The sequence below is a fragment of the Heterocephalus glaber genome, unplaced genomic scaffold (assembly GCF_053883595.1).
Source record: "Heterocephalus glaber isolate CG9 unplaced genomic scaffold, H.glaber_assembly_v1.0 deba00001572, whole genome shotgun sequence".
Classification (NCBI taxonomy): domain Eukaryota; kingdom Metazoa; phylum Chordata; class Mammalia; order Rodentia; family Bathyergidae; genus Heterocephalus; species Heterocephalus glaber.
The window spans coordinates 14,067,460-14,095,404 of NW_028258357.1; the positions used below are offsets into that span (position 1 = coordinate 14,067,460).

The 27,945-nt window shown below is 37.2% G+C and overlaps 1 long non-coding RNA gene and 1 pseudogene across 1 annotated transcript in view; one reads left to right on the forward strand and one right to left on the reverse strand.

Annotated features, from left to right (window-relative positions):
* The first annotated feature begins 809 nt into the window (after positions 1-809).
* The window catches only part of LOC110349192 (uncharacterized), a 47,875-nt gene continuing 20,739 nt past the window's right edge, over positions 810-27,945 (forward strand). Inside the window, exons 1-3 of the long non-coding RNA XR_015443546.1 lie at positions 810-2,461; positions 7,129-7,279; positions 13,124-13,321. This is a non-coding gene — a long non-coding RNA (uncharacterized LOC110349192). The remainder of the gene's footprint in view (positions 2,462-7,128; positions 7,280-13,123; positions 13,322-27,945) is intronic.
* Positions 14,875-15,745, reverse strand: LOC101703344 (ATP synthase peripheral stalk subunit b, mitochondrial-like; annotated as a pseudogene).

The window sequence follows — 27,945 nt, forward strand, 5'->3', positions numbered from 1 at the left end:
GATTTAGCTCAGTGGTTTCGCCGCCTGCTGCGCAAGCGCAAGGACCCGAGATCGATCCCTGGTACCAAAATAAAAAAAGGTCATTTTAAAAAGATAAAATACGGAGGAGAGATTTCCATTAAAATACATTGGGTGTAGTAAGCATTCAATATTAATTTAAAGAGCAAACCAACAAGTTCAAATTGTTACATTTTAAAAATGGTTACTATTTTTAGAAAAAGTTTAGTCTTTAATGAAGTAAAAATGATTACTTCTATGGAAAATTTAACTCTTCAACAGCACTGTACACCTGTGATATTAGTATACGTTTCCAAGGAAAGGAAGGACTTTGAAAATAGTGATATTTTTAGTGTACCTAGTATCTTTCCTCCAGGGAACCAAAACCATTATCTCATTTATACTCACAGCCCTGATGTGTGGGAGGGAACAGGAATAGTTGTGGTTATTTACACAAAGTGAAAATGATAGGAAAGATGTAAGTGCTGGATTTAAATCAGAAACACATACTGGAGGTAGGACCTTGGTTTGCAGATCAAAAAAAAAAAAATCATTGCCGATCCATCAATTTTCTATGAGTATAAATCTGTTTGTCTTTCAAACTGGAAGGCCACGAGGAGAACTGTTTCCATTGAAAGAATATTTTGTTTTCTACCTGGCCTGTGACCTTTGAATGGCCCGTAGGAATATCATCTTGGGAATTTTTTTAAGCTTTAATCTAAGCCTCCTGCCAGTGGTGCTGTTGCTTATTTCATGTGCTTCCTGGCTGCAGCTGCTCATTCCTAGGAAGGGAGTGAGGCCTTTGAAAATACATGTGCTCTTCCAGGAAGGCAAGCAGTTCTTTTCTTTAAAAATGCACGCATGCGTTCTCATGTTCCAACGGATTATCCAGAGCCTAGAACATTTAAACAAACAAGAATGGTTCTGCTATTGGTGCAGGGATAGCTACTACTGACAGCACGAAGTCGCATGCTTGGTAAACATGTTCCCTCCAGATGGCCATTAGCTAAAACTTTCTACACATTTTGCTCTTTCTGACACTGACGAAAAGATGCGCAAAGATGAATTACTATTTTTTTTCAGTGTTGGGAAATAGAGAAAAGCAACAATCACCAAAAGCCTTGCAAAGATGAAAGAACAGTAAACAGGACGGGCTGATCTCTTTTATTTCTATGAGGCTGAGAGCATGAATCACGGGGTCTGACTCTGCAGGTTTCTAGCGGTGTGACAATGGCTGAGTTACTTAACCTCTCTGTACAGCCTTTCCACATTTCCACTGGGAATATAGCAGTGCCTAATTTGTAAGGTTATTGTGAATATAAAATAAGTTATTTATGAAGTGCTTGGAAAAATGCAGGGCATGCTGAAAGTACATTGTTTTGTTAAATACGTAAAATAGTAAAGTATTAGTCCATCATGTACATAGAATCTCTTTTGATCTGCCCTGAAATTCTATTGTTTAATTATTTATACACATGAGGTATGATAAAAATGTGGTGCATGTTTGCATTTTTTAAAGAATTATTACAGTAAAAGACACATTGCCATTAATCTCCCTCAAAATAATACACCTCAAAATAATTCTCCTTTCTTGGAGCACTCTTCTTTTTTTTTTCGGTACCAGGAAGCAACTCAGGAAATTGTGCTTGCCAGGCAGGCACAGCGCCACTAAGCCAAGTCCCCATCCCTTCTTTGAACACTCTTATCCCACCATTCTTGCTGCTTTCTGAAGAAGTTCTGGAAGACCTCTTTCGTGAGTGTTTTTATGAGGTGTGATAAAAAAAATACAATAAGTGCTGCTGCTGTTGCCATCTAATGATAAGCAGGCTTGGAAAAACATTACTGTGTGTCCTCATCCACCTTATTCACCAGAAGTTGTATGTGGGACCATGCACCTTCAGGCTCTTGTCCAAAGTCAGAATGACCGTGAAACATAAACATTTTGAATGGATTAGGACATCAAGACAGCTACAACTGCACAACTAAAGACACTCATGAAAAAGGACTTCCAGAACTGCTTTAGAAAGCATCACGAATGATGGGATAAGTGTGTTTGAAGCAAGCAGGAGTGTTTTAAGAGAGTTAACTGTAATGAGTCTTTTACTGTAATAGATTTTAAAATTTAAATTAACATTCACTGTATTTTCCCATCACATCTTGTAGATATTTATTTCATAGACAGAAGCTAGCTGGCCTGGCTTGATTTTAAATGCTGCTTTCCATTAGTGAAAGACCGTGCACAGGAGATGAAAATACAAAGTCACAAATATCTCTAGCTGGAAGGAGAAAGGAATCAGCATCAGATGTGCAGCAATAATCTATTAAATGTCATTGTCACAGAGACTAAGGTCAGATTGTCATGCTCCTGATGAGACCCGGAGCTCAGGAAATTTGAGAGACTGAGCCAGCACTGCAGACTGGAGGAAGTGGACAAATCAGGATTTGAGCTCTCGTGTGTCTGACTGTAAGTGGAGGGTTCTTTCCATTTTTTTCTTTTGAGGATGGTGCTGTACCAAGGCCATTTAGAGGAAGGGTCTGTAACCAGACTGCCAGTCCCCTCACTGGGAAGAGCAGCAGAATGTTTTCCCCATTGACAAGCACAGTGACTCCATAGAGTCCGTGGCTTTAGCCACCACTTACCTTGCTCCTTTCATGTCTCCCGCCGAGTTTTGGAGCTGTTTATCCAGCTGTCTCGGGACAGCTCTTCCTAGACCTCAATTCAACCCTGACCTACGCTCATCTCAAGTTCAAAACTAGACTCATCATCTTTCTCCCCTAATATGTTCCCCTTTCTGCATTCTCTTCCTTAGTAGAATGTTACAACTGTTCTTCTCCAATGAAATTTCCAAGGAACATAAGACTATTTTACAGACATTTAGCATCAATATTATAATTTTATATTATTTATAATTTCATGATAAAGCATCAGCATAGGAAAAGTTATGCTAAAAGCTATTTAGCCAAACTCATTTTCTGACAGGACAAAATGGAGGCTTATTGAGATTCTATAATTAAAACTTGTTATTCCATAGATCCCAGCGTAGTCAAGGGTATAGAGCTGGTTTGAATTAGTGACTAAGTTAAGATGGCAGATATACCCTTCTCTGATCCTGAATCAGCATAAAAAGGGTATCCTTTTCTAAACTTCTACAGAATGTTCATGTTCAGTGAGATATATTACATGTTCTGAGGAAAAAGAATTTGGTAGTACGGGGGCGGGGATTTAGCTCAGTGGTTTCGCTGCCTGCTGTGCAAGCTCAAGGACCAGAGTTCGATCCCGGTACAAAAAAAAAAAAAGAATTTGGTCGTGAAGTAATTTTAATATTAGATTTAAGTTAATAGGATTTCTCAGAATTTTTAATATGCTTTTATTGTAAATCTCCAAGAATAGATATACTACTATATTTGATAGGATTTCATTCAGTTGCATGAACAGAAACCCAGTTCAGTAGCTTAACCAAATTGAGGTTTTTTTCCCCTCATGACAATAAGTCAGGAGGTATACAGTCTAACCCAGTGCAGCTGTTCAAGGAAACCGTCAGGATTTCTGTGATTTTCTTCCTCATGGTACTAAAATGACTGTTCTACCTCTAGGATTTGTGTTCCTATTCTAGACAAGAGAAATGAAGAGAGAAAACAGATATGCCAACTGACTCTTAAGTAGCTTTCCTAGCAGCCTCACCTACTTGTCCAAAAATGACTTCTCTGGACCACAAGGAAGACTGGGGAGCTAACTGTTTCATCCCGTTACATTACCACTCTTAACTAAGCTAGGGATGTATTAGGAAGGGGGAGGTTAGATATTGGGAAGACAACTAGCCCTGTATGAGGTATGGTAAAAAATTAGAGTGAATGTTTAAATTTTTAAAAATGTATTACAGTAAAAGGCACATTACCAATAATCCCTCTCAAAATACTCTCCCTCAGAATGCTCTCCCTTGATTTAATGAATTTATCCTATTGTTCTCACCACTTTCTGAAGCACTTCTGGAAGTCCTCTCTCAGGAGTGTCTTTAGTTGTACTGTCATAGCTTTGAATTGACTCAAAGTGTTTACCTTTCATAGTCATTTTGACTTTGGGTTAAAACTAGAATTTGCCTGGTGCCAGATCTGGTGAATAAGGTGGATTAAGACAGACCTTAGTTCGATCTCAGGTACACCCCGCCCCCCCAAAAAAGACAGACTCTGATGTTTTTGCCAGCCTGCCTTTCCATTGGATGGCACTCGGCAGCAGCATTCACTGCATTTTTAGAAATCACACCTCATAAAGATATTCAAGAAAGACAGTGTCCAGAACTGCTTCAGGAAGTGCAAGAATAATGGGACAAATATGTTCAACGTGAGGAGGAATATCTTGAGGGGGACTACTGGCCGTGTGTCTTTTACTGTAATGAATTTAGAAAAAAATAAATTCAAACATTCACTGTAAATTTGATCACGTGACATTTGTCATCAAAAGTGAGCAATTTCACCAATGTGTTTGGCTCAGTGTTGGCAGATGGGGTTTGCGTTGCTTGGCTTGGTGCCCAAACTTTCTGTGAGGTACTAGTTCCTTGCCATGGGCTCCTGGCCCTCCACAGTGAGCTTCCTCCAGGATCTGAGGTGGACGGCCTCTTCTTTTCTCCTTCCAGCTGACACTGGCAGGTCACTGTTTGAAATTCAGTTCTGACAATAACTGACGTCACACCTTTCTTTCTTACATGCTCCTCTTCCTACAGGATTAGCTGCCCCTCCATCTTCCCATGCTACCCCCTGCATTATTAATTATTCTCAGTTACAGTTCTTCCTTGTGAATTGAGTGCTTAAAAAAATCAAGAAGCAAAATCAAATAGGTAGTTTCACTATAATGATGGGAAACATATATATGAAAAAAGAAATAGAAAGAAATACATCCAAATACTAGAGATGACTTTTTGTCTGGCTCCTAGATTGTATCAATATGTGGTTGTTAATTTTACATTTCATTTTACAAAATATAACAACTTAAGGCAGGATAGTAAAAACCCATAAAGCGGTGCCTATAGAGTGACATATAAAGTAGGCCATCAGCTGCAGGTGCAATACTTGAGCTCTGGAAGTTAGAAGACCTGCAGAGAGAAGGTGGACTTGAGCTGGATCCTGACAATTGGGAAGGTGTATATGTGCTGGGTGTGGGTGAGCCAGGCTCGGGGAGGTCATATAAGTGCTCAGTGTGATTATACAGAAGGCTTTGGGAAATGGGTAGAGGCTTAGGAAAGGAAGATTCATGGGGATCAGTGGAAATAGGAAAAAAAAGGAGATAGGGTCAAGGAGTTAAAGGCTGTTAATCTTGGGAAGTCACATGATTACAACTATCATTACCTAGAAGTGGCACATTTCCAGAGAGGACCTGGAAGGCGGGCTACAGACTCCTCCGTAAAGGGGTCTGCTCTAAGATGATTAGGAAAAGAGAAAGGGAGGGGGATTGAAGGAAAGGTAAAGGGAATTGAATGGACTCGGGTCAGTAGAAGACTAGGAAGAAATGAAGAGTGATTTGGTGGCCCTGAATCTGGTTAGTTGAGAGGAGTGATAGTATCTTTTTCAGGAACTGGAAAATCAGGAAATTTTGTTGGATGATTCCATCTTGGACTGGCGGCTTAGGGAGGCTGGCTGGCCAGCCATGTCCAGCAGAGAGTAACCTGCCTTTAGTGCTTAACAGAGCAGACAAGTCTCAGGGACAGGGTAGGAGTCATTTATGTAAAGATAGAGTTGAAACAATAGCAAAAAGGAAATCTCCAAGGGAAGCAGACATTTTACAAACACCATCACCTTATAACTTTACCTTTGTCATAATTTCATGATAAAGAATTAGCAGAGGAGGGCTGGGGATTTAGCTCAGTGGTTTCGCTGCTTGCTGCACGAGCCCAAGTTGGATCCCTGGTGCCAAAAAAAAAAAAAAAAAAGAATTAGCAGAGGAAAAGACCTTGGAAGTCAGTCAACCTTCTTTTCTGACTGAGAAAATTGAGGTTCATTAAGATGATGCACTTAAAACTTATTATTGTAAAACCCCAGCCTAGTCAAGGTTATTTAGCTAGTTATGAGTAGTGACAGAGTTGCGATTGTAGGTTTAGCTTTCTCTGTGTCTAGTACTCTTATCTAACAATTAAAAGCACAAAGGTTCTACTATTTTTTTCTGTCTCCTTAGCTAAAAGCTAAAGAACTATTGCCCCTAAATTAGAAAACCAACATTAAAAAGCCCACAATCTCCTACAACAGCAATTTGATTAAAAAATTTTTGTTAAAAAATGTTGCTTGTGAGCAGGACTTCAAGATATATGACCTAGTACAGTGTGTTCAAGCTATGAAAGAAGCTAGATATGCTTCTCGCTTGGTTTTACTTCTAGGTCCTAATTACCCTGGATATTTTCTAATTCTAAACTTGTGCTTCAGTTCCAAACATGAGCCCTTTTCTGAAAATTCGTGTTTCAAATCTCACAAGATTGCAAAGCAAATTGAAAGGGCAAGTCTAAAACACAATTTGCTTTGACTCTAAATTCACCATAATGGAACTCACTGTAGAGAGAAATTCTGTCCCCAGGAACATCAGAAGAACCTCCCTAAGTGATGTTTAACCATTGCTATCCTCACAGCTCAATACATTTCAGACACCTGGAAATAAGTTCTGAGAGACATGGGTAGCCACTCAAGGTTCCAGTAAGTTCCCTTATGTTTACGCACACTCTAAAATAACACTTCATAAATTGTACTTTAGACTTTCTTTCCTTATAAATGCTATTTACTCACACAAATACTAAATTTGAGGAACTGAAACTCTAAAGCCAAAGTTAAAATAAAAATGTTAGTTGCTATCCAATCCAAGCACTTTTCCATGCACATAGTTAGTTCCTCTAATACAACTATAGACGATGCCTTCATCAGAAAGCAAAAGTGTATCATCCACCCACTCTCTGCTGTCCTCCAGAAATGCCTGAATGAATGTAAGTTTTATTGCAAGTAAGAAAGAAGGAATCTTCTTTTAAAATGATTACTGATAGAATGCATGCTATTTCTATTGTGGACAGAACTCTGGTTTTGGTAATGAAATCATAGAGTTGTATTAATGCATTTTAACTACCATTACATTTTACATTGACAAATATCTTGATGCAACAGGGCTTTCTCAGTCTACCGATGACCTTGTTGGATTTTGCTCCGTGGACCACCGTACTCTCTGGCTTTGTGCCCACTCAACAGGCTGAGGAGGGTACAGATTCCTATCTTTTGCCCTAAAAAAAAAAAAAAAATCAAGACCTGCAGACTTAAGGTAATAAGTAGCTAAAGTCAGTAATGTGAATTTTTATCTTAGTCTCTCTTGTGTTGTCTTGGGTATAGCACTTTTAAATACACAGAGTCAAACATACCTGTAGTCTCCCACTGTGTACTTTATACATGTATAAAATTTAATTGCCCCTTTGTGGACACAAAATACCCTGCAATCAGTAAACAGATGTCTTCAGTTTCCTCAAAGGGTTAAGTAAATAGAGTCCTATGTAGAAATAAGCCCCATGCAAATCTGGATAAACTTGTTCTATAAGCTTCCCTTGAAGTTCTTGACAGAACTTCCCGTGTTATAACCAATACCAACAGCCAACACTCACTGGGGACCCACTATACAGCAGGCCCTGTGCTAAACACTGTCACGGTCACCTTCAGCCTTCACAGTCACCCTAGTGAAAGACCTTCAGTCATCATACTTATTTTACAGATGAGAATGGAGACTCACACTACTACTAAGGGGTAGAGCTGGGCCCATAACCCACATCTCAGACCCCAAAGCCCATGAGCAAAACATTATGTTCACAGTGGGTTTTGAAGAAATACAGAAGAACAGTAAGAAGGGACAGCCCATTATCAGGAGAAACCAGTTTTCACTTTGTAGATTTCCTTCTGAGGAAAAAAATATATTCATATATATATATATATATATATATATATACCCATAAAATTTCTGTTTTATACTCTTTCATTTACTGGTATTAGAAATTCTCTCAAGACCTCAATTTTCATGGCCATCGACTATTTCAATGAGTATATAGACCTTGTTCTATTTAATGTCACACTTATTTGGATACTTGGGTTATTTTTCAGTATTATAAAGAATACTTTTATAGTTACCTCTGCAAATTAAATATTTTTACTGTGGTATTATTTTCTTCTAACCCACTGAAATAGAAATATCAGGTCAAAGGAAAGATACATTTAGACCACATTGCCAAATTTCTTTAAGAATATTGTGTCCATTTGTATAACTACCACTGACACATGCTGCCTATTTCACCTTACATCAGTGTTAGGCATTATACTAAAAAAAAAATTCCTAATTCACCTTGTGAAGTGATCAGTTTTATTCCCATTTTATTGATTGGATTATAGCTGAAACTGAACATTATTTCCTGTCCTTGTCAGTTTTATTTCCCCCCTTTCACTAACTTCTAAGGCATAATCTCCTAAGGATATTAAACTTTCATTCCTCTCTAATATATGCCTTTGGTGCTATAAATTTCCCTCTAAGCACGACTTTTGCTGTATCCTACAAATGTTAATAGCTATACTTCTATTTTTATTTAATTCAAAACAAATTGTTCTTGAGACTTCTTTGGCCCATGGGTTATCTGGAGGCATGTTGTTTAATTTTCACATATTTGAAGATTCTCCAGCTATCTTGTATTTATTTATGGTTTGATTCCATTATGGTCTGAGAACAAACTTTGTATGGTTTCCACTCTTTTAAATGTGGTAAATGTGTTTTATGGCAAAGCGTAGGGTCTAACTTGAATATTTCAGGCAAGTTTGAGAAGAATGTGTATTATCCTGATGTTGGATGGAGTATTCTATAAATGTCAACTGGACTAAGTTGATTCGTCTGTTCAGGTCATCTACAGCTTTACTATTTTCACTCTTTTCAAATGATACTCACTTTTAGTGACTAATGATCAAGACAGTAGAAGACAAATATAAATAAAAAGTGAAATTACACTTAACAGATTGCTGTGCTTTCCATTAAGCTTTTAGTTCATGTCTATCACCTCTTGTAACAATGAAGAGGATGTGTGAGAGGAAAAACAGGGTGAGAGAGTCAGAAACACAAAGAAAGTGTTAAATGGAAATATGAATCATGTCACTAGTTTGAGATTTTTTCCATATGCTATACAATGCTTTCCTGCCTACTAAAAAATAAAAAAGCGTATTGACCAAGGATTTTATCTTTATCTTTGCTTTTGAGAATTCACAGTTTATAATGCACAAATAATAATGTGACCCTTAAAAAGAGCATTTATAATCTCTTGCTTTAAATTCTTTCTCTTTTCACTGTAAAATACCAAAAAAACTCAATGGTGATAGAGTTGAAAAGGTAACTATAGTACAGGGAGTTTGGCTAATTACATAGTGTTGCAGTTTTAAGAGCTGCTTCAAAAGCAATCAGACTATTTGGAAAAAACTGTTTCATAGCGAATGTGTTCTTCCTTTAAAATGTAAACACTGAGCCAATCTTAGAAGCAAACACTGACCACACACTCATCTCAAGTCAGTTGTTATAAGTGCTTTAGTTATAACAATGCAAAAACGCGGAGCACAGGTTTACATTTTAACTCGAGCCCTGTTCAAAGATCACTTATTGGCCTCTGAAGGAACAGGTGGCATGCCTGTTATAGTTTAACAAGTGGCCTTTGGGTGAGGTGTAGTCATTCAGATGCCTCTGGATGCTTTGGATGCTCTCATGTGTGGCAGTGTGCACTTGTTAAAACATTCTCCTCTTAGATCTGGAAGCCTTGTCTATGTCCATATTAGGCACTGGGCAGGTAGGCCATGCTTCCCTTCTGTCTGAGTCATGGATGAAAAATGTCATCTTGCAACTGAGATAGCAATCCCTTTGCCAAGAAATCACATTCTTAGTTTTCTAACATTGACATAAATATTCCAGCTCTCAATCAATAAGATAGCTTTTTGGGTGCATATATATCTGAGCATTCACCCTTTGATAATAGAATTTACAGGGAATTTCTTTTTCTATCTGAGGCTCCCCTAAGAATAACAGATTTGCCTTAAATACCAGCAACTCAATTCTATTCCACTTACATCTGTTGGATTGGATTGAACAGGAACTGTGATTCAATTATAGTTCATTTGAGAAATGTTTACATCTTTAGGGAATTGAGTTTACATTTTTATGAACGTGGTATAATTCTCCATGTAATTAGGTCCTCCCTAAAACATTTCAATAGAGTTTTATAATTTTCTACAATTAAAAAGCTTGGTAATCTTTCATTGGATTTATTCTTAGGAGTATTCTTGGTTATATTTATTAATGATACACTGTATATTTTTAAAAGTAGAATTTTCTAACTCTGTTGTTTATGCTTGGGAATGTAGTTTTTGTATATTGATCTTATATTCAGCAACTTTATTAAGTTTTTATTTCTTATCATACTTCTCCATAAACAACTATATTATGTGCAGTTAGGTGCAGTTTGTCCCCCCCATCTTCATAATATTGATTGACTTTTCTAGTTTCATTGGCTAGAATATTTAGTACATTTTGAATAGTTACAATATTGAAGGACTGGAGGTTTTCATTATTTTCTTGTAAGGTGAGCAATATGTTTAAAAACATTTTTTTTTTTTACCCATTACTAGCTGTTACTGAGAGAATTCTGTAAGCAGCACAACCTAGAATGGTACAGAACACAATCCACAAAGCTAAATGTGGTTTTTCTGCCTAGGTCTCTCTCTCTCTCTCTCTTGTTTTTTTTTTTTTTGTCTAATAGGCCTGCGGGATCTCTCTCAACTAAGTAGGGATAATCTGTTAATGCCTGACTCCAAAAATAGTTATAAATATATTTTAAAAAGATTTATACCCTTGACTGCAAGCAGAAAAATACCATGTATGGGAGACATGTTACTGCAATATAAGTTTAGTAGGCAATATCCTTCTATCAGAAATCAGTACCAATTTGATGTTTTTGGCTTAGTATTATGAAATTAACTAAACGTTTAGTTCTGTTTATGGAAACATAATTAGGGTGAGGTTAAATATGGGAAAAGAATCAAAAACTCCTTGGAGGAAAATCAACATAAAAAATATAATTCTGATTAGTAGTAGTAATACTTGTGATGAGGTAATGGTAAGGCATTACAGATAATAATAGTGATAGATCCATGAATCCTACTTGATTGGCTTAGTTCCGTGTTTATAGTGCATTGTAGCATTTTTTGCCATTTAAAAACTCTTTTGAGAGAGAGAGAGAATTATATAGTATAGCTGTTGCTTTATCACTAGGAAGTGTTACTCTTAATGATATAAGCCAAACTTACAATGATACCAAATTTTGGATTATATTACAACTTTTAGTCTTTCATCTTATGCGGAAGCAAGGTCAAAATTAACTCTAGCTAATTGAAACTGTAATGATCTCTTTATAAAAGCAGGCCTTACATTATATACTAAAAGGGGCAAAGACTATAGCCAATTCATCTTTGTAGCCACACATCTAAAGCTTGAAGTTACAAACACACACACACACACGCATTACATATGTAAGTTGTGACCGTCAAGAGTTGTCAAACAACTTTATGTAAAAAAATAAAACCCCTTGGTATAGGCAATGAATGCAAAAGGGATATGAAGTTTGCTACTACTAGAAAGTAACCAAGGCCAGCAACGGTGCTTAATTCATCCTTCCAGCACTGATGTCAGGCACTGGTTGAGAACTTATTTGTTGCAGGTGGAGGGAGAATGATCAATCAGATAGCTATGTGGCTTAGTTAAAAATATCGCAATTCCCCAGCATCATATGTGGTGAATGAAAATCTGTTTCTGAGTTGTTTCTGTGGGTGTGGTTCACGACAGCATTGGTGACACATCGGGAAGATGGCAGGCATACCAAGAGCAAGGGCTGCACAAAGTGATCTCACCATGGCAGCATAGGTGGGCCTGGTAGGTCAGTTCTCATGCAAGCACACTGCTTCTAAAAAATTCCCCCATGACTGAGAAGAAACTGACAGACATCACATAGACTTCATCATTAAACAAGTAGAAACCATCAAATAGGTAATGGAAAATGTTGAATGAGGATAGGAGGAAACATTTAAAAATACTCTTATAATCTCCTGTCTTCCATTCCCTCTTACACTAAGTTCTCTCCAACTCTGTCGCCTTCTCATACTGGTACCTCAAAAATAGGAACAAGCTAGGGATGTTTTCCTGTAATCCATTCAACAGCACTGTCTTTGGAAGTTAAGTGACCAGCACAAGATCACTTAGGATCCCATTATAGTCTGAGTGTGCCCTTCCAAAATTCTTCTGTTGAAACTCAACCTCTAAGTTGGTGCTAGTAAGAGGAGAGGGCTCCGGGAGATGGTTAAATTGCCTCAGGTTAGATCACTGTGAGAAGGAGCAATCTCTGAAATGGAGACCAAGACATTGACTCACTAGACATTGAACCTGCTGGTGTCTTGATCTTGGAGTCCCCAGCTTCCAGAAGCATGAGAAATAAATCTCTGTGGTTTATCATTACCCAGTCTAAGCTATTTTTTTTTTTGGTACTGGGGATTGAACTCGGGACCTTGCGGTTGTGAGGCACATGGTGGAACCACTGAGCTAAATCCCTGGCCCCGTCTAAGCTTCTTTGTTATAGCATCAGGAATAGACTGAAAGAGATGGGTCAGGATTGAGACACTGGGCTCCAGAATTACTGGTCTTTACGTTTATACTAAACTAGATTATGGAATTGTTACATGGTAGGTAGAAAAAAAGACTTTAAAGTTTGTTTTTTTTTTTAATTCTGTCATGAAGCAGCAGTTGGTCCTAAATCAGACTGTAACCTTCTTTAAGAGAAAAAGACACGTAAAAGTTAATACATCATACACCAGTGTAAAGCAAGAAAACAGCAAAGATGTAGAAATCTCCAGGAATAAATAATAGAGGTGAGAGAGGGCAGGGTGAGTATGTTACCTCCTACTTAACCTCACTCATAAAAAGGAAATAATAACAGGTATCTTATCAGGTTGTGGTAAGATCAAATAACATTAATTAAAGCATTTAGAATAATGCTTGGCACATAGTAAGAATTTAATAAAAGTTAATTATTATTTATCTTTTTCCTACCAGGTGCAACAGAATATCTCTCCTCTCCTCTCCACTCCTCTCGTCCTCCTCCTCCTCCTCCTCCTCCTCCTCCTCCTCCTCCTCCTCCTCCTCCTCCTCCTCCTCCCCCTCCCTTCCTCCCTCTTTCTCCTCTCAGCTAATTTCAATACCACGGAAATCTTGTCTTCAGTTTTACAGCCTGAGAACATGATTTCTAGCAAGGTAATTATATTTTTAGAAATTCTATACAACTTATTTGAATATTCTTTGTTAAGGTTATAGTAGAATACTAACCTACCATAGCTTGCTATTTTAACCAGGCATTCTAATTGGCTTAATTCACAAGATTATAGATCATGCTGCGAGGGTGGAGAAGAGGCTAGATTCTGTCATTCTAACCTTAGGTTAGAATCCCACTCACTAGCCGGAACTTTCATCCAATTAGCTACTTTCTGTATGCCTCAGTTTCCTCACCTAGAAGTTGAGACAGTAACAGTACTCATAGATTTGTTATGAGGATTAAATGAGTCATTTATATATAAAGCTGTAGGAACCATGCCTTATCAGTAAAACGTTTATAGAGAAAAATTCAAATTTACCAATTCTAAATGCCGCAATTTAAAGCCTATCTGTCTAATTTTATATATTACAGTTCTTTCTTTAATTCTGTTTTAATCCTCAGATACGTAGGGTCATTATTGCCTTTCATTGCCCTCCCCTGTTTCTTCTCCCCAAATCCAGGCATAGGCTTAAATTACAATTTTATATAATTTGGTAGCAAAATTCCTAACAAAGTGAACTATTAGACTATAACAGATGTGATACATACTTAGAATAGTTTAATCTTTTTATACATATACTGTTAAACATCATAAATCACGGGATTTAAAGATTTTTTTTAAAGTGTGTATTTTTAATCTTTATGCTTAGCTACTGTTTATGAAGTATTGAAATTAACAACAGGTTCAAATCAAGCAGTGAAACATGCTGGTGACTCATCACGTTGTAATGCTGTTTAATTTGTAGGCTTCCTGTGTGAATTAGCTAAGAGATACAGTAGTTTAGAAAATAATGACTAAAACCTTTTCTATTTCCTGCTTAAATTTCTTTTTAAAGAAAAGTATTTTAAAAACATTATTACTCAGACATACTTTATAGAAAGAAAACCAGGGAATTAGAATTCTGTTAATCATATCTCCTACAGCTAAGAATTTCGGACAAAGGAAGAAGTGACTTAGAATGGAAGGACTTTTATAAGAAAGGACAGATCATGTTTTGGCTGGAACTGCCATCTTCCAGTAATTCACCAAAACGATGACCACAAGAGGAAAGAAAACAGGCATCCAGTAGATGTCTTCCATGTATTTTATTTCTGTTGTCCTTTATTGCAAGATTATAGAACTAATTACAAATTTTACCTATAACTTGGTAATATTTAGTCATGTAATAAGTTTTTTTTTGTACCAGGGATCAAACTTGGGTCCTTGCACTTGCGAGGCAGGTGGCGGAACCACTGAGCTAAATCCCTGGCCCTATAAGTTTTAATAAAACAAATTCCTTATTGAAAAGTTATCGCAGAACACCTGAATGCAGAGTAATGATGAGAATATCTGACTAGCCCATACATTTAGTTCTCACTAAATGAAACCCCAAGCTTTTCTTTTTTAGGAAAAGCAAACTATAATTTTAGTAGATAGCAATAGAGAAGTTTTTGTCACATAGACTAGTTTCCATTTAGTCAACTGTTTCTGGCTGTCTCAGTTGGGTGGATACATTTACATAATGGGCTGTGCTTGAGCCTTCTTTGCAAGCAGCCTTAGATCTGCTATCCTCTTGGCAGTTGTCCCCTTCCCCTGCTGTGCAGAGATGCTTTGCACCACTTGCTTCTCCACCCAGTCTATCACGTGCTCTTGTTCCTTTCGATGCATCATATTCTGCACGGAGATTCCATAGTCCAGGCGATTCTTTACCCCCTTATATACTCGATGTAGCTGTTCCCAGTAAGTTACCTCCAAGGCCATAGCAATATTATTCCTCTGGACATCAAAAAGGGAGTGGTGCTTCTGAACAAGTGCCTACTGTGACTTCTCCAAATCAATTGCATCCTGGATTTGTTTCATGGAAGCTTGCTTTGCCTCTTCTAGTTGGGCAATTTTTTGCTCATTGAGTTTATCAACAAATTCTGCAAAAGAGGCACTATATTTTTTTTGGACTGGGAATCAAACTCGGGTCCTTGCACCTGCAAAGTAGGGAGTAGAACCTTTGAGATAAATCTCTGGCCTGAGAGGTACCATATTTTTTAATTACATAGACAATCAGCCCTACTACAGATATGGAAGAGATGGTTTCTGGGGTAATCACATATATTTCTTTGGATAGAAAATACAAGATAAGCCCAGTTCCTGTTACACCTGTTCCTGGGTCCTGTTACACCAGTTTTAGGATAAAAGAACTGGAAGAATTACTCAGGAATCAGCCCAAGATGAACTTTCCACCATGTTCAGGAAGAGGTGGTAGAGAAGCAAGTCTTGGCTGCCCTGTGTGAAAGATCCTTGCTCCCTGCCATGCCCCTGGTCCTAGAAGGGTTTCGTTCTTCAGACAGAAGGCCGGTGTTGCAGCAGCAGAAGGTACCACCTGGGACAGCATGGTCAGCAAAGGTCCAGGAAATGGTCCCTGTGACCCCAACCGGAGACTCTAGTCAGGGGCAACAGCAAGATGACTGCTTCCATGCATTTTAGAAAACATGGACTTGTTCCTTTGGCCTTGTACTTGTGAATCTACAGGAGATAGGTGATGCTGCAGACATTAAGGGAATTTAATTAAGGGTGCTGTTCAGGAAGGAATGCTCCCCAGTGTCCCTGTGGCAAAACTGGAGGAATCTGCAGCGTTACTTGCAGACTGCTGGCTTTGCCATAAACAAGTTAAGAGATGTTCTTGCCTAGAGAATGAAGTGCTCAATGAGTACATGAAGCATTCTAAGAGCCAAGACAGCTTCCTGAAACTTGTGAAGGAAAATGATCAGAAAAAGAAGGAAATGAGAGGGAAAGATGCTAGTTTTTTTAAAAGCCAATTTGCTCCACCCACAAAAGCACAGTGAGAACCAAAGCAAAGGAGCCTGAGCTGCTGGAAGCTATTTCCTACTAATCCATGGTATAACAGGTGTAGAGACAAAATTAAAACAAAAGATCTCTGGGCTGAAAAAGAAAACAGAAAAGAAAAGGAAGAAAAGAGAAGGAGGGAAGAAAAGGAGGAAGAGAAGAAGGAGCAGGAGGAGAGGAAACAGAACAGGAGGAAGGGATGGGGGAGATAGGAGCAGAAGGCGAGGAGAAAGAATGAGTCTGTGTAGATTTACATAAGAATGAAAATCCAACCACACACTGTCTGTGTTGTGATACAATGACCCTTTGTTGAGTCTCCCAATCTTATCCCAGGGTCTGGCATCATCTGTGTACTTGCACACCAGGTGTGTCATCAGCGTGGCAGTGATAACAGCACCTTGGGAAATACAATAAAGAAACTTTGCCATTTGGGCCACTTCCAGGAAAGTTTCAGAGGCATAAGAGAAAGAACTAAAACTACAAAGGCATTAAAAGAAGATTAACTTATAAAGAAGCCAGAGTAACCAGCTTTCTTATTTATAATTATCCAAAACATTAAACTCACACTACTAAGGATATAGGTAAGACTTTTCTTTAATTTCAGCTATGTTTTATGAGCAAATTGAATATTTTCTAATTTCTATCCAAAATTTAAAGCTCTACTAGTTTAAAAATCTACCAACTATCCTAAACTGTGTGTTGTCCTGCTTGGCTTCTATTCTGCGATTTATAAGGAATTAGCTTTAGCACTCTTTTTTAGAGAATAGGTTAACAAAGGCCTTCCACCTCAGAGTAATTTTTAAACCACATCAATTATTTTTCCTGTGCAGCTGTTTTTATCCACAAATTATTGCTCTAGGCATTTTTACTTTACCACACATTTCAAAAGAGAAGGAATGAAGGGGAACCAGCTAATCTACAAATGTTTCACCTACAGTAGATTTGACCAAAAAAGGGGGAAGATGTAAACCAAAACTTCCTTAAAAATAGGCACTGCTTAGTAAGAGTCTAAATGTTGAATATATAACCTATTGACTTGAATTTAACTAGCATTGAAGAATTGATTCCCAATTTAATTTTTTCATATCACGTATTCATTCAATAAATATTTATTGATGTGCTGGGAAACACAGATGAACCATAAAACTATCCTCAAGAGAATTATAGTCTGATTTAGCATACATACAACAATTTGCATATAAAACAGTGAGAAAAAACTACAAAGCAATAAAGTGCACTAGAGACTGGGATGCTCATGAAAAACAGAAGTGAGATGAAGATAATAAAGAGATCTGGATAAGCAAAAATTGACAGAAAATACATTCCAAAAAAGCTCATGTGAAGGTTTAAAAAGTAGCATGTTTGGGAAACACTGGGTAGTCATGTCCAACCCAAGGGCAGAATCTTAAAAGCTGTTAGGGAAAAGCAAGAGATCACTTACAAAGGTAAATCCATTAGAATAATAGACTTCTCAACACAAACCTTAAAGGCCAGGAGAACATGGAGTGAAGAGTTTCAAGTCCTAAAAGAAAATAATTTCCAACCCAGACAGATATATCCTGCAAAACTATTTTTCAAAATTGATGGAGAAACAGGCCTTTCCATGACAAAGAACACTTTAAAAATTCATGACTACGAAAGCAGGACTCCAAAAAATTCTCAAGCATATCTTAAAAAGAGACAATGAAGCCCAAAATGCCAAAAAATCTAATAGAATGAATACAGCAGAAAGGGTGAGGATTTAGCAGAAGGGGGAAAAAAGGGAGTCAGCAAGCGGCAAATGCAATGACAGGAATTAATCAATACCTTTTAGTAATAACTCTCAATGTGAATGGTCTTAATTCCCCAATCAAAAGACACAGATTGGCAGAATGGATCAAAACCAAAACCCAACAGTACACTGTATAAAAGAAACACTTTTAACCCCCCCCCACACACAAAGTCAAAGGATGGAAAAAAATATTACCTGTAGCAAGAACCTGAAAACAAGCAGGAGTAGCTACTATATTTTCAAAGTGGACTTTAAGCCATAACTGATCAAAAGATGTAAAGAAGGTCACTATATAGTGGTTACGGGAATGATTTGCCAGGAAGTGATAACAATTATAAACATATATGTGTAACAACTTCATAAATACCACACTATTGGACATAAACATCATCACAATTATGTTAGGGGACTTCAGTACTCCACTGTCACATATTGATAAACTAGACAAAATATTAACACAGTAATATCAGAGTTGAACCAAACCTTTGACCAATTGAACCTGATAAACATCTACTAGGTGTTCTACTGAACAACAGAATGTACATTCTTCTCAGCAGCACATGGAACTTTCTCCAAAATAGACCACATATTAGTCCATAAAGAATGCTTAAATGCAATAGAATTGAAAATATCTCATACATGGAAATTAAACAATACACTCTTGTATAATGAATGGATCACAGGGGAAATCAAGGAAGAAATTAGACAGTTCCTAGAATCTAGTACAATAATGCTAGTACAATGTGCCAGAATCTGTGCATACAATGAAAGGTATCCTAAGAGGAAAGTTGGTAGCTATAAATCCCCACATAATAAAAACAAAACTAAACAAAACAAAAAACAGAGCAAGTCCAAATAAACAACCTAATGATGCAGCTCACTGTCCTTGAAAAACAAGAACAACCTGAATCTAAAGCTAGTACAAGGAAGGAAATTATAAAGATCAGAGAAGAAATTAATGAAATTGAGACCAAAAAATGCAAAGAATCAATAAACCAAAAATCTGGTTCCTCAAAAGAAGAAATAAAATAGGGAAACCCTGAGCCAATCTTATGAAAGAAGGAAAGAACACAAATCTATGCAATTAGAAATTAAAAAGGCAAAATCATAACAGACACCACCAAAATCCAGAAGATTATTAGAAACTGCTTAGGAAACCTGTACTCCAACAAATTGGAGAATCCAGAAAAAATTGATAGATTTCTAGATACATATGAATTTCCAAAACTGAAACAAGAAGATATATAAACCTTGACTAATCCAATAATAGGCAATGAAATTGAAGAGGTAAAGAAAGTACCAGCTAAGAAAAGCCCGGGAGCCAATGGACTCACTGCTGAATTCTCCATTAACTTTAGGGGAGATCTAATGCTAGCGTGCCTCAAATTCTTTCTTTGGGGGAGTACTGGGGATCGAACTCAGGACCTTGCACTTGTGGGGCAGGCATGGTGCCACTGAGCTAAATCTCCAGCTCAAACTCTTTAATAAAATTGAAGGGGAAATAGTATTCCCAAAGTCATTCCTAGAAGCTAGCATTATCCCAGTTCCAAAACCAGAAATGGATGCAACCAAGAGAGAAAATTACAGGCCCATCTCTTTAATGAACATAGATGCAGAAATCCTCAATAAGATATGAGCAAACAGAAGGCAACAAAGCATCAAAAAGACCATACTTCATGATCAAATAGGCTTTATCCAAGGGATGCAACGATGATTAAATATATGCAATCACCACATATAATACACCAAATAAACCAAGCAAGGACATAAATGACATGATCATCTTAATAGATGCAAGAAAGCCCTTTGACAAAACCCAACATCCATTCATGACAAAAACAATGAAGAAAAAAGTATAAAAGGACCTTTATTTCTATCTGACAAAAACCATTTATGACAAACATACAACAACATCATATTAAATGGGGAGAACCTGAAAACTTTCCCTCTGAAATTAGGAACAAGACAAAGATGTCCACTATCACCACTCCTGTTCAACACAGTACTAAAAACATCAGCCAGAATAATCAGGCAAGAGAAAGAAATGAAAGGGATGTGTATAGGAAAGGAAAAAGTCAAATTATCATTATTTGAGATAACATGATCATCTACATAGAAGACCCAAAATATTCCACCAAAAGACACCTAGAATTAATGACCAAATTCTACATTACTGTGTACCAAGATACAATATTAACACATAAAAATTAATAGCATTCTTATACACCAACAATAAACTCAACTAGAAAGAAATTAGGAAAATAATACCATTCATAATTGCATCAAGAAAAATTAAATACTTAGGAATTAACCTAACCAAGAAAATAAAGACCTCTGTAATGAAAACTACAGTACTCTGAGAAAGGAGATCAAAGAGGACACTGGAACATGGAAAGATAGCCTCTGTTCTTGGACTGGCAGAACAACATTTTCAAAATAGGCATACTTTCAAAGTGGATATACAGATTTTTTTTTTTTTTTTTGGTACTGGGGATCGAACTTGGGACCTTGCACTTGCAAGCCAGATGGCAGAACCACTGAGCTAAATCCCCAGCCCTGATATACAGATTTAATGCAATCCCAAGAAAAATACCAATAGCATTCATCAAGGAACTAAAGAAAACAATCCAAAAGTTCATATAGCACCAGAAGAGTCACAGAATAGCAAAAGCAATCCTGGGCATCAAGACAAACCAGGAGGCATCACAATCCTATACGTCAAGCTATATTACAAAGCTACAGTGATAAAAACAGCATGATTGGGGCCAGGGATTTAGCTCAGCGGTTTTGCCGCCTGCTGTGCAAGCGCAAGGACCTGAATTCGATCCCCGGTACCCCCCCCACCAAAAAACAAAAACAAAACAGCATGATATTGGCACACGAACAGACATGTGGATCAGTGGAGCAGAAAAGAAGATGCAGAAGCAGCCCCAGGCACATTCAGCTGTCTAATCCTTGTCAAAGAGGCCAGAAACATATGCTGGAGGAAAGATAGCATGCAGAAGATTGAATCTAGACCCTTACTCTCACTATGTACTGAACTAAAGTCAAAATGGATTAAAGATTGAAATACTAAAACAGGAACACTTCATCTGCTGGAAATGAAATAGGTAAAACTCTTGAAGACAAAGACATAGGCAAAGATTGTCTGAGTGGAACCCCAGTAGCATAAGAAATAATATTGAGAATCAATAAATCCGATTGTATCAAATTAAAAACCATCTGCACAGCAAAGGCAACAACCAACAGAGTGAGGACAATCTACAAATGGAAAAAAATTCTGCCACCTATTCCTTGGACTGTATAAAAAACTAAAAAAAAAAAAAAATTAGAGCTTCCAAAAATAAAAGACTCAATCAAAAATGAGCAACTGAAATGAACAGATGCTTCTCTGAAGAAGAATTACAAATGGCCAATAAACATATGAAAAAACATTCAACACCTTTGGCCACCAGAGAAATGCAAATTAAAACAACACTGAGATTTCATTTGCCCTAGAAAGAATGGCTGTCATCAAGCAATTAAATAATAACAAATGCTGGTGAGTCTGTGGGGAGAAAGGAACCTTTCTACCTTGTTGGTGGGAGTGTAAACTAGTACAACTACTATGGAGATTCCTCAAAAAACTGAAACTAGAAATTCTATTTGACCCAGCTTTTCTCCTTCTAGTATCTTCCCTAAATAATTAAAGGCATCATATTACAGTGGTACATGCATACCCATGTTTATAGCAGCAAAACCGATAATAGCTAAATCATGGAAATGGTCTATATGGCCATCAACAGATAAATTGATAAAGAAAATGTGGTATTTACACACAATGGAGTACTACTGTGCCATAAAGAAGGATAAACTTAAGTCATCTGGAGGAAAATGGATGTACCTTGAGACCATACTGTTAAGTGAAATAAATTAGACATACAAGCTTAAGTATCACATGGTTTCTCTTATATGAGAAACCTAAAATATAAATAAATTAAAGAACCATATAAAAGATAATAGAAAAAAATCACTATGGATATATGTAAATCTCCATACAAATTTCCAGATTAGATAGCTTAACTACAGGCGTCTGCAGAGGACTGAAATAATATCTGAAATAGTTCCTTAAAAAAAGAGGGGACTATTTCTATACTAAGATAAGCTGTTGGTCCAGTCAGTGGAATGTTATGTCTCTGAGGAATGTTGTGCAGGAAAGATATGGTCTTCCCCTGCATGCTGTTTTTCACGGGCAGGGGGATCTGTTCTCTAATGACCCTATTTTCCCTCAGTGACCATTTATGTCTGCATCTACTGGAAGGATCTAAGTCTTTCCTGAGAGCTTGGTTCCAGATGGCTCACTCTTTGGGTGAGCAATGCTTCACAATCAACATGCAATTAAGCTGAAGAAGAGGAAACAGGGACCTGCCATTTTATATTCACCAGTCTATTTCTCATAACTGTGGCAGGTATTGTATGGTGGTGCTAGATTACATGGCAGTCATGTGGCAGATAGTCACTGTATGGTAGGTACTGAATGAATATTATTTGAATGAATAAATAAGTAGGGATGCTTCTGTTAAAAAAAAAAGAAAAATACTTGAATCTGTAGGGTAAGTTTCCATACCATTCATTTACAAGCAATGCTGATTAATTCTCATGACATGTGGAGGCCTTTGCTGAATCTCTGGTTATTGCCAGAGTGTGAAGCCGAGTTAAAGAAGGCTGCGGAGAGGCTGGGGTTATAGGTCAGTGGTAGAACCTTTGCTTAGCAGCCTGGAGAGCCTGGGTCCCACGCCCAGCACAGCAAAACACAGATGGTCCAGGAAAGGCACTTGGCTAATTCTCTTCTGTGTCCTGGAAAGGGAACATTACCTGAAGTCCATGCAGCAGCTTTAGGAGGCCTGCAAATCTTCAGAATCTCCTGGAACAATTTTTATATTTACATGAAAAGTTCTTGTACACAGTTTTCATCATCATCAGAGGACTTGATCCCTTGAAAAAAGTTACAGTGTTAATTTAAGGAGTCTTTTTTCATGGAAGATCCAATGTTCAGTAAGTTGAGATGCAATTTTGACTTAAAAGATCTGAAATTGTGTCTCCTCCCCATTGACTACACACTGAGTCAACTCTCCCACACAAGCCTTTGCAAAGTCTAACACCAAACTGACACTTGGAAGTAAAACTACTCCCAATTCAATGTTAAACATTTCAGAGTTATTAAATATTTCCTGGATTAACAGCTCTTGGATCTTGGGCAGGGGTAGTAGCTCAGTGGTAGCGTACTTGCCTAGAATGTGTGAGGCCCTAGATTCATCTCGAGGATCCAAAAATATAAAATTCTCTGGTATTGTATCTTTTGTCCATTCTGTTTCCAATATTTTTGCAACTCTATTATATGCTGTAGATACCAATGATAAAAATTGGAACCAAAATAGACATGTTTCTTGGCGTTCTGGGTGGATATGTAGTCAAAAACATTCTCAGTTTTCTTCATTCTCTATATCTACTGGAGAAAGAAATTCATCTCATTCCAACCAGAAAAACCTCATTTTAAATTTAATGCATGAAGTAAAGTGACATCTAGTGTTGGTTAATAGTGGCAGTGAAATTTGTGTCAGTATAGTAGGCACTTGTACTTGTTCTTTGGAAATAATGTTAAATTTGGCTTTATTATATGGCCAACTTTTAAAGCATAGTTCTGTTTCTTTTTTATTTTTACATTTTAGAGAACTTCTGAAGTAACCAGAATTTAAATGTTAATAACATAGTTTTCATTTTGCCTAAAATAAAATACTCAAAACATATAAAAATATAGAGAATAAAATAATGCATATGTATCTATCACCCAGTTCTGGGAAAATAAAATTTTTGCTTTATTTGCTTCAGATATTTTTAAAAAAGCATAATAAAAACATTTTATGCCTTATGAACTTTTTCTTGACTTCTTTTCCATCCTTTTCTCTTTAGAAGTAACTTGTCTGGTTTATTATTTTCATGACTATTTTTATATTTTCACTAGGGCCGTGACTGTTTTTATATTTTCATTACATATATAGATACACATAAAATTTATAATACTGCATTTTTGCATGTGATATAAATAACACCAAATTCTTCTGCAGCTTGTTTTCTCTAGTTCAATACGATGCTTTTGAGTTCCGGTGATAAGGTCACGTTGGTCCAGTTATTTAACTGCTGTGTGGTAGCAATCTATTGAATGAATGATACCACCATTTACTTTACCGCGGATGAACATTTAGGTTGTTTCCAGTCTCTCGCTCTCGTAAACTATGCACATTGAGTATTTATTTTGCAAAATGATTACATCAATTCGCACCCTCATCAGAGGTTAAGAAAATTTCTCTTGCTTCACAGTCACATTGACACCTGGTTTTGACAGAATTTTTCAACATCTGACAATCTGCTTGGTGTAAAATGTTATTGTTTTGTGATTTTATTTTGCATCTATCTGGTGAGTAGTAAAACTGAACTTTTAAAAAATCTGTTTTGCCACTCAAGTCTGTGAATTGCCTGTTCCCATCCAGTGTCTGTTGGATATCTGGCATTGACCTTATGGATTTCTGGAAGTTCTTTACATATTCCTGGTACAAGCACTTTGCAGGTTTGATGCAGACATGGTTTATGGTTCAGCTGTTTACTATGTACACAGGAGCTCTTTATTTTAATGTAATAAAGACTATCAATCTTTCCCTAGCTATAGCTCACTTAAGAAATCTTTCATTAAGCTTTTCCCCTTTATAATCTTCTAAAATGCTTAAAATTTCTTCCATATTTAGACTCTAAGTGGTTAACTCTTGGGTTTTATGTGAGGTAGCAGATTGCTTTATGTATTTGTTCTTTTTTCTTTCATTATGGCACTATTCATTGAAGAGACTCCTCCTCTCTCACCGTTCACTTTAGTGTCATCACCACAGCTACTTAAGAAATTCACTGTATCTGCTCTTGAATAGCACTGCGTATGAACAGCACTGCCGGACTCCTTGAGGGTCCTTCAGGCAGGTCATCCAGGTGTCCACTGACCTCCTCCTGGGGCTCATCCTTCTATGCACTTTGATCATCTTTTCCCATTGGTCAGAAAACCTCTGCCTGAAAAATGTTGGTCAGTATCAGGACTATTCTTCTGAATGTTCCATATCCTGTTCTGAGCTAGGGTGACCAGCCATCCCTGCCCACCCAGGACTAAGGGGTTTCCCCAGATCATGAGGCAAGATTTTAAGTGTAAAACAGTGACAATCCCTGGCAAACTGGACCAGGATGGCTGTTTGTGTTAATTTTGACCTGTAGTTTCAGCTGCCTCCTGTGTTGACCTCAGAACTCTGCAGTCTGGTGTTTTCTCTGTGCTCACCAGTTGTATTTGCACTGACTCATATTTGTTGAGCGCTTATTGTATGTCAGTTGCTGTGCAATATATGCTCACAAATTGTATCTTCATAGATAGCTCTGTAGCTATCTCTTTCACAGGTAAGGAATTTTACTTATTTACCTTATAAATCTTTCTGTGTCACAAATTTAGTGATACAAAAGAATAAATGCAAGCCTCTTGATTACACATTTTTTCTCTTACCAAACTTGTTATCTTCCCAGCCTGAGGAAAGCACAGCTGTAATTGCATATACGGGTCTTCACTCTTTACTAACTGAACGTCTGGGTAGAACCATACTATGCCTGCCCCTCACTGTCCTTCCAGCATTTTTGGCCCACTATGTTATTTCCAGTACCTATGGCAGTACACAAAGTCAAAAGCTTTCATGTTATAAAGCACAAATCACACTTCCATTTGGTGTGTAACTGTATACACATCCAAAACATGATCAGGATAAAGACAGGGAGAAGGCTAAACATGAGTATAATAATACTGCTGCATTATAATATCACACCCCCACAGCAGAGGGACTTTTTCTCCTTCACTTTCTTCAAATCCCAATTGTTATTTGTAGATTATGAATATAAAATATTATTTGTAGGGTGTTAATTCCCCAACTATTGACAGGAATTGAGTAGGGGAGAGAAATGATCTTATTAGTTAGGGGGAAACAAATTTCTTTCTCATTGTCACTTATAATTATTTCTTCTCTTAGAAAGATGTTTATAAACTCAGAAATCTTTTTTTTTCTTAAATTCTTTTATTGGTACATTTTAGGTATACAATATGTTTACATTCATCATTGGGTGCTTGTACCTGTACATGATGTATCTTGGTTCTTATTTTTTCCCCATTACCTGTGCGCCCTTCACCCCCTCCACCCTTCCATATTTACATAGACTTCATTTCCGTTTTGTTTCTTTTCTCATAATTTTTCCTTTCCCTTCTTTCTTTCCCCTTCCCCTCCCGCCACCCTTACTCCTTTGGACCTTTTCTTCCTATTTCAAATTATCAATTATTTGTTTTAATCATTTTAACCCTTATTTACACTTTCAGTTTCTCAAACTAGAGAAACTATTCAGTATTTACACGTGTGTCCTATTTATTTCATTTAAGAGTGTGGCCTCAATATGCATCCATTTAGCTCTAAATGTCTCTAGTTTCTCATTCTTTTTTTTTTTTGGTACTTGGGATCGAACTCAGGTCCTTGTGCTTGTGCAGCAGGCGGCAAAACCACTGAACTAAATCCCCGGCCCTAGTTTCTCATTCTTTATGGCTGAGTAGTACTCCATTTTATTAAAAAACCCCACATCTTCTTTATCCAGTTTCCGGTTGATGGGCACTTGGGCTGTTTCCAAGCTTTAGCTATTACAAACTGTGCCTCTATAAACATGGGTGCACATATATCACTGTAGTATGATTATTTTAATTCTTTTGGGAAGATACCCAGCAGGGGAATAGCTGGGTCAAATGGGACCTCTAGTCCTATTTCTTTGAGGTATCTCCATACTGATTTCCACAGTGGTTGCACCAGTCTGCACTCCTACCAGCAATGGAGAAGGGTTCCTTTCTCCCCACAATCCTGCCAGCATTTGTTATTGGTTGATTTCTTGATAGCAGCCATTCTTTCTGGGGTGAGGTGGAATCTCAATGTTGTTTTCATCTGCATCTCTTGAATGAACAGTGATGTTGAACATTTTTTCATATATTTATTTGCTGCTTTCACTTCTTTGCTGAGAAATGTCTGTTCATTTCAGAAGCCCAGTTTTGAATTGGGTTTTTGAATTTGGGGACTCTGATTTTTTTCAGTTCTTTATATATTGAGGATAGTAGTCCTTTGTCTAAGGTACAGCTGCTAAAACTTTTTTCCCACACTATAGGTTGTCTCTTAGCTCTGTTGGTGGTTTCTCTAAAGGAGATCGAGGAGGATATAGGAAAATGGAAAGACATCCCTTGTTCCTGGGTAGGAAGAACCAATGTAGTGAAAATGGCCATACTTCCAAAACTACTATATAGATTTAATGCAATGCCGATTGAAATTCCAACAATACTTCACAGAACTAGAGAAAACAATCCAAAAATTCATTTGGAACAAGAAGAGACCTAGAATAGCAAAAACAATTCTAGGCAACAGAGACATGACTGAGGGTATCACAATCCCCAACTTGAAATTATAAAACAAAGCTACTGTAATAAAAACAGCATGGTACTGGCAAAGAAACAGACCTGAGGATCAGTGGAATAGATTTGAAGATACAGAAATAACTCCAGACATACTCAGCCACCTCATCTTTGACAAAGGAGCCAACCACCCTCATTGGAGGAAAGATAGCCTATTTAATAAATAGTGTTGGAAAAACTGGATTTCTACCTGGCAAAGATTAAAACTACACCCATATTTATCACCACGCTCTAAACTAAGATTGAAGTGTATTAAAGATCTAAATATTAAGACAGAAACACTAATCTTGATGGAAGATAAGTTAGGTAGAACTCTTGAAGACATTGGTATAGGAAAAGAGTTTATGAACAAAACCTCAGTAGTACGGGAACTAGCACAAAGAATCAAAAACTGGGATCTCATCTTATTAAAAAGCTTCAGAAATATTTT